This window comes from Pipistrellus kuhlii, unplaced genomic scaffold (genome assembly GCF_014108245.1).
Source record: "Pipistrellus kuhlii isolate mPipKuh1 unplaced genomic scaffold, mPipKuh1.p scaffold_m20_p_6, whole genome shotgun sequence".
Taxonomy (NCBI): domain Eukaryota; kingdom Metazoa; phylum Chordata; class Mammalia; order Chiroptera; family Vespertilionidae; genus Pipistrellus; species Pipistrellus kuhlii.
In genome coordinates, this window is record NW_023425562.1 from 74,147,301 (window position 1) to 74,154,594 (window position 7,294).

At 42.7% G+C, this 7,294-nt stretch overlaps 1 protein-coding gene across 3 annotated transcripts in view; it reads right to left on the bottom strand.

Annotated features, from left to right (window-relative positions):
- STAU1 (staufen double-stranded RNA binding protein 1) overlaps positions 1–6,824 on the bottom strand; it is a 70,302-nt gene extending 63,478 nt beyond the window's left edge. For 2 of the 3 annotated variants that reach the window (XM_036417668.2, XM_036417667.2), the window contains exon 1: positions 6,571–6,820. The gene's annotated coding sequence lies outside the window, so the exon portion shown is untranslated. Of the gene's footprint in view, positions 1–6,570 lie in introns of all 3 variants that reach the window. The other variant, XM_036417663.2, reaches the window with a different exon arrangement.
- Between the last annotated feature and the right edge of the window lie 470 nt (positions 6,825–7,294).

Here is a 7,294-nt window from a genome sequence, read left to right on the forward strand (position 1 = left end):
TCACTCCAAAAAACAAGCCCCTGACTGCTCTGCTGTGTGAGCCTGAGCCAACTGCAGCCGCCTGCCTGTCTCTATTTTCATCTTCTAACCTTCAGTGTATATCGCCGTAGAGCCTAAAACCCACTAAAAATAAACAAATAAACCCTATATAATTACATACTAATTCTATCTTGTATGTCATGTGTGCTAATTCGGCTCAACTGTCTAAACATTAAAACACCGAGAAATAAACCATTATTGCTAACTCTTAATCACCTATATTTATCCCACTAAATCTAAATAAATAATCAATTAATTAAGACATAATTAAAACACCTATCCCCCCACTTTGGGAATGCCTGAAGGAGGCAACAATCAATGTCTCTCACACAACATACAGTGTCTACTTCAACTCTTGGCACAAAGTAAGAGCTGGATAAACAGCAGCTTTTATATTATTAGATAAATTCAATCTGACCTTTTAGATTCCTTTCCTGCATCAAAATAACCTTCACTCGATAATTTTAACCTGGCGCATGGTAAGAAAGAACAGCAAATATTATTATCCAGCAAATTCACTAATCCTGTGCTCAGTCACATAAACATCTATAAAGTTATAGGTACATACCACTTATAAAATTATACAATAAATGGAAAGAGAAAACATGTTGACTAAAAATCAACCTACTCCCTGGGCAACCAGTTCTAAAAGCTACAACAAAGAGAGACAATCTGATTTAGAGAAAAGACCCTAGGGCACTTAAATAGATTTTCTTAGTTTGTCGCCTCATAGACAAGACAAAAACAAGCATGTAGGACAATTACGACCTCCGCATCATATTATAATAAAATGGCCTGTTTTGCTTCGATTACTGTTATAAACTCAAAGCCATCATCACACCTCTCCCAATCAGATTCCATATTAAGCAGAAACAGGTGAGCCACAGATGTAATATTTAAAAAACTAATTTTTAATGAAAGCAAATACTTTCTTGGATATATTTCCCTACTTTTGCTTTCATTAAATATATTTTGAGGGAGCACACTGAATATACTCCTTTAACAAATAAGTGAATGTGTGTAATTCTGGAAAACAATTAAGTCTGCAGATAATTTGCTTCTATCTCCACTTTCCTGGTGACATAAATCACTTTTACATCAACCTTATTCACTAAAATGGGAACATAGATATTTTTAAAATAAATTAAGCTATTTGCAATAATTTCACAATTTTATTATTTAAAAATAATTATATTCTTTGGTAAGGTTTTTTTAGCTCAGAGCATTAAGTTGTGAGCAAAACAGATAATAGGCAAACTATGCACCTGGTAGTATTTAAAATCAACATAGCTAAAAAATATATAAATAAAAGAATAAAATAAACACAGCTATATATTATAATCCTTTCCATAGCAGGTAAAAACATAGGATTTGGTCAACATTATTCAAGGTTTTATACATATATATATACATATATATATATATATATATTTTTTTTTTTTTATTTTCACAGAGAGGAAGAGAGAGGGATAGAGAGTTAGAAACATCGATGAGAGAGAAACATAGATCAGCTGCCTCTTGCACACCCCGCACTGGGGACATGCCCACAACCAAGGTACATGCTCCTGACCGGAATTGTACCTGGGACCCTTCAGTCCACAGGCCGACGCTCCATCCACTGAGCCAAACCGGTTTCGGCTATTCAAGGTTTTAATACTTGATTTATCGATAAGCACATCTTGGTTCATTAAACAATTTCCTTTAAAAAGCAAAGAGTTGCCGAAACCGGTTTGGCTCAGTGGATAGAGCGTCAGTCTGGGGACTGAAGGATCCCATGTTCGATTCCAGTCAGGGGCATGTACCTTGGTTGCGAGCACATCCCCAGTGGATCGATGTTTCTAGCTCTCTATCTCTCTCCCTTCCTCTCTGTAAAAAAATCAATAAAATATGTTAAAAAAAAAAAAAAAAAAAAAAAAGCAAAGAGTTCTGGCCCTAGCTAGTTTGGCTCAGCAGATAGTGCATTTACTGAAGGGTCCTGGGTTCAATTCTGGTCAAGGGCACATGCCCAGGTTGCAGGCTAGGTCCCCACTATGCAGCCAATCAGTGATTCTCTCTCATCATTGATGTTTCTCTCTCCCCCGACCCTTCCTCTCTGAAATAAATAAAAATACTTTTTTTTTTTTTTTTTTTTAAAGGCTTAGTTCTGACCCAGTCAGTATGGCTCAGTGGTTGAGCACTGACCCAGAAACCAAGAGGTCACAGTTTAATTCTGGGTTAGGGCACATGCCCGGGTTGTGGGCTCAATCCCCAGGGGAGGGTATGCAGGAGGCAGCTATCAATAATTCTCTCTCATCATTGATATTTCTATCTCTCCCTCTCCCTTCCTCTTTCTGAAATCAATTTAAAAAAAAAACATTTAAAAGAGATGGACAAGTAGAAGAGAGGTGAGAAAGCAAGGATAGTAAAATGTTAATGGCACAGAGTGACAGATACAGAGGTGGCACTACAATTCTTTAAATTTTATTATATATTTGTAATTTTTCATAATGAAATATTCAGTAAAAATAACCATAGCAACCATGTCTTCTCATAGTTCAATCTCTAACTTGTGAATTATATTTTTCAGGATAGCATAAATGCTATATAGTCTTAATTTTGATAAAGTTTTATTTAAGGAAAAGTTCAAGTAGTAAATTGTACCAGAGCATATTAACCACAAAAGTCTCCACCTCCACAAGTTAATTTAAAATAACCTGTCATAGGTCTAATGGAGAACAAAATCTGTCATAAAATTCTCTAAAAACTTCTGCAGGCTCCAAAATCCAAAATAAGAGCAAGGCCAAAAGCTCCTCATGTGAGGGGAGGAGTTTACATTTCCCCAAATTGAGCAATTCTGTGTCACTAAGTTGGACGTGAAATATGATCCAGTTTGGAGGCTAATAAAAACAAGGCCCTATGACATCCCACAAAAAGATACCGTTTTCATGAACGTTTCATATTTATACCGGTAAGTTTCACTCTCACTCCATCCAGTAAAAGGGCATCAGAGAAAGTTGCCCTGTAAGCTGAGACCCACTCTATGCCTCTAGATTAAATACTTCTTCATGGTTTTATGGGGGAAGAGACTCTGGATGAAGTAGCACAGGATATTCTCATGTTTAATGATTACACCCAGAATAATGTTAATGGTTGGACTTCAGAATTGGAGGAGGGGAAGGAATTCTGAGTCATGCTCATTTTTAAACTTAAGATAATCTGTATATAAAAGAGCTTTCTGGCTGAATTTTAAAAGAGAACGATAGCCTGAATAAACTGTACAGTATTTATAATAACAATTCCAAAAACATAAAAGTTTTACTTTAAGCCAACTAGGAAGTACTAAGCATTTTTTTTTAAATATATGTTTATTGATTTCACAGAGGAAAGGTGAGGGAGAGAAAGATAGAAATATAAATGATGAGAGTCATCGATCAGCTGCCTCCTGCAGCCCCTATGGGGGATGGAGCCCGAAACCTGGGCATGTGCCTTTGACTGGAATCGAACACTGGACCCTTCAGTCCACAGGTCAACGCTTTATCCACTGAGCCAAACAGGCTAGGGCATAAGCATTTTTTTAAAATAAAATACATTTTGTGTTCTTTCTTAGACACCAAATTAGATTATCCCCCTAAGTTAATTTTAAGAGGTATGCATATCCCTCCCCATCTCTCAGGTTGTAATAACTGAAACATAACACACATTTTGCCATACCTGATCAAGTTAAAAAATAAACCTACATAACTGAAACAACAATGTTACAGGTCTAAAAGCTGGAAACTGTTCATGACCAGAAATGTGAAAATTAATAATGACAAACAATATTCCTGTCAACTTCCATTCTAGGACAGACTTCCTTTAAGCAAGAAAGAAAAACATGAATATCTATGCAATGAATTCACATTTACTAAATTTGTTTATAAATACAGCAGATGGGAAGATGGGGTCTTTGGAAAATAATTCTACAACAGTTTTGAAATCAAATATCCTTTGCTTAATCCTTAACCTAAGGTAATAGCAGCATATTTACACAAGAACTGTAAAGAAACTTTGAAAGCTATTATGAATTATTAACTGTTGTTTAACTTTGATACAAAGCTATCCTCCATAAAAAGTGATTTAACAGGTAGGTCTCTCCACCAAAACAGGATTAGGGATATCTGTATTTCTGATTGCTTTTCAATTACAATCATTAATAGCTCAAGAATTGTTGCTTTTGTACACAAAGAAGCAAAGAAGTATAACTTTGGATATAACTTTAAAGGGAGGAGGCAAGCACTGAATCGAGCTAATATGGTTGCTAATTTTTTTTCCTGCTGTATAGTAATCATATAAAGAACAGAAGCCCAACAAACAAAATAAGCACTGTGATGCTACTAAAAGTAAATTTTGTGACAGATTAAGAGTCTGGGGCAATCTGGTAAAATTATATGTTAAGGATTTATTTCAAAATAATCTAGTTGACCCGGCTATAATTAATCAACTGTCAAAGCTGAGTGACCAGTATATGGAGATTCACCATACTACTTGAGTTTTGTTATGTTTTCCATAATAAAAAGTTTTGTTTCTTTTTAAAGTAGGTTACCTACTGCAGTATTAAAACTTTTCCCAAATATTACAATTTGTGATGTGGCAGAAAACATTGCTATGTATTCTTTTGCTTATATAGTTGTTTATTTGGGTATTTTTAAGAGTCATCCAAACAAAGATTTTAAACTAGAAATGATGGTAAGACTATGTCAGAAAATTCTAAGAAAAAGTCAAAAACAGAGAGGCCATTTTGCATCGTGAGTTATTGAGAGGTGGGTGTAAATTAAAACAGTTTTAAGGTCAGTAAGAAAATCTACCTAGAGTACAGGAGAATCACTGACTAGAACTCCCACTCACTCACACACACACACACACACACCCTAGTCATTTGTAAATGTGAACCTCCGTAAACTGCATTTCCTTAATGAAAGGTACACCTAAACCACTAAGTACAGAATTAAGAGAAACTCGGTATTTCTTAGAGTTGCTGTTTTATAAATCCCACCTGTCACCAGGATGACTGAAAACTGCTCCCTGTACAATCCAACTGTATTTTTAGTTTTTACTTCAACAAGCAGCAATGTAATTTACATTTGGCAAGCACCACGATTCCTGAGAGCCCAAAATCAACCAAAAAAAAAAAAAAAAAAAAATCTGGTTTACCTATTCCCATCACCGTCCAAACAATGAAAGCTACAGGCAGAATGCAAGAGTGACCTTAAAAATGTCCCCACAAGCCAAAGAACAGGGGCAGAACAGACTGAGGCACACATCTTCGCCGGAACAGAAGAAGAAAACTTCCACATAAGCAATACTGCGACACGGAGGTGGGGCAAGGGCTTAAAAGGAAAGTCGGCCAACAAGGACGAGGGAATAAAAAAGCACAGCTGCAGCGAAAAAAAAAAGTTAGAAGTTAGAGATATAGCGCAAGAAAGGACAGACAGACATTTTCCAGCTTCACACACACACACACACACACACACACACACACACACACCCCTCCAGAGCCTGACACGCAGCAAGAGCTCCGAAGAGGTTTGCTGAACTCAAGGAAAAGCTTCTGCCAGCAACTTTCCCGGGAATGGAATGACAACAAGAAGCCTGGTGATGGCAAGAAAACAGGGAGCTGGTGACAATCCGGGCCGTTGGCTCGGCCGAGGAGATGGCAAGAACAGCATCTTTTGCAGACTGCCTGCTCACAGAGCGTCCCGATTAAATAAATGGACACTCCTTCCCGATATTATTATAACTCCCCGAATAAATAAATAAATCGGCGCTGCAAGGGGGCATGCTGGACACGTCTGCCTCTCAGGAAACCCCAACAGGGAGGAGGAGGGAGGTCAACTTCTGGTCCACTCGACCCACGAAGTTATGGCTTACGGTAATATCACGCTAATAAATTATGCAGATGGTTTATGGGGACACGCCGTGTGGGTCTGGCACTTTGATAAGCGCTTTTATACGCCCCAATTCACACGGAACCTTAACAACCTTAAGAGGCCGGGACCTCATATTAGCCCCCCCAACCTTTTTTTTTTTTTTCCAACGAAGACACAGGGAGTTTAAGTGATTTGCCTTAAAAAAGGCACAGGTGGGACTCCAGCCCGCGTCGGACACCTAAGCGGCAGTGCTCCCAACTACTGTGCCCCGGACCCGGCCGGGTTCTCTCAGGCGCTCCGGCCCCTCGGGGGGCTTGACGCGGGGACCCCGGGTCCCCGGCCCGGGAGCAGCCTCCGCACCCCGCGCGCGAGGAGGAATGAGGGAAGAAGACGGCGTGGCACCTGTTTCTGGCCCCCACAAGGGGCGGAGGGGCTGGGAGCGACCCGGGTCCAGGCCGCGGGGCGCCCCGACGCTGGGGGGCGCGGGAGGAGCCTCCCTCCGCGAAGGTCCCGCCGCAGCCTGGGAGAGGCCCGGGGGAGGAGGCGGGGCGCGCGGTCCCGCCGAGGCCTAGGCCCCCACTCGCCGCCCACCTCCCCGCGGCGCGGCCCCGGCGCGGGCCCCGTCAGGCCCCGGCGGCCGCCTCACCTGGCTGCTGCCTGGAGCTTGTCCCCCGAACGGCGGTCCTGGGCGGCGAGCGACAAGGAGGGGGAGAAGGAAGGAAGGAAGGAGGGAGAGGAGGAAGGGACGGCGGGAGGGAAGAGGCGGAGTGGCCGCGGAGGAGGCGGGCGCCGCCGGGCCGGGGGGGAGTCCGGAGGAAGGGGGAGCCGAATCTGACGCGGCCACCGCGGGCGCAAACGCTGAAGAGCCGCTCCGGCGCCCGCAGCCCGGCAGGAAGTGACGGGGGAGGGGCCTGTGCCCGCCCCCCAGCCCCTGCCCGCCTCCCTGTCGGCCCCTCCCCCGCCCGCGGTCCGGACCACAAGTTCCAGCGGGCTCTGCGGCGGCGCCGGCGCCGGCGCTCGCAAGGCACGCCGGCCGCCCAGCGGGCTGGGGCCCGGTCTTGCGGGGCCACCTAGTCCCGCCCTCGGCGCTGGGAGCTGCTGGGAGTTGTAGTTCGGCTGGGAGATGGGTCGGGGCTGCTCTCGAGAAGCAGGGCGGGGCCTTTATTTTTCCTCGCCGCGTTCTTTCTTCCGGTTTTCCTCTCAGTCCTTCTCCCCCCTCTAGGTTTCTTCTTTTCCACCATCCCTCAATTCCTCCTTTCGTAAATGTTTATTAAACGCCTGCTGTATGCAAAGAGCTGACAATACAGTGTGGTGGTAAAGAGAAAGACAAAAATTCCTACCCTCAGGGAGCTTACGTTCTAATAAGGGGT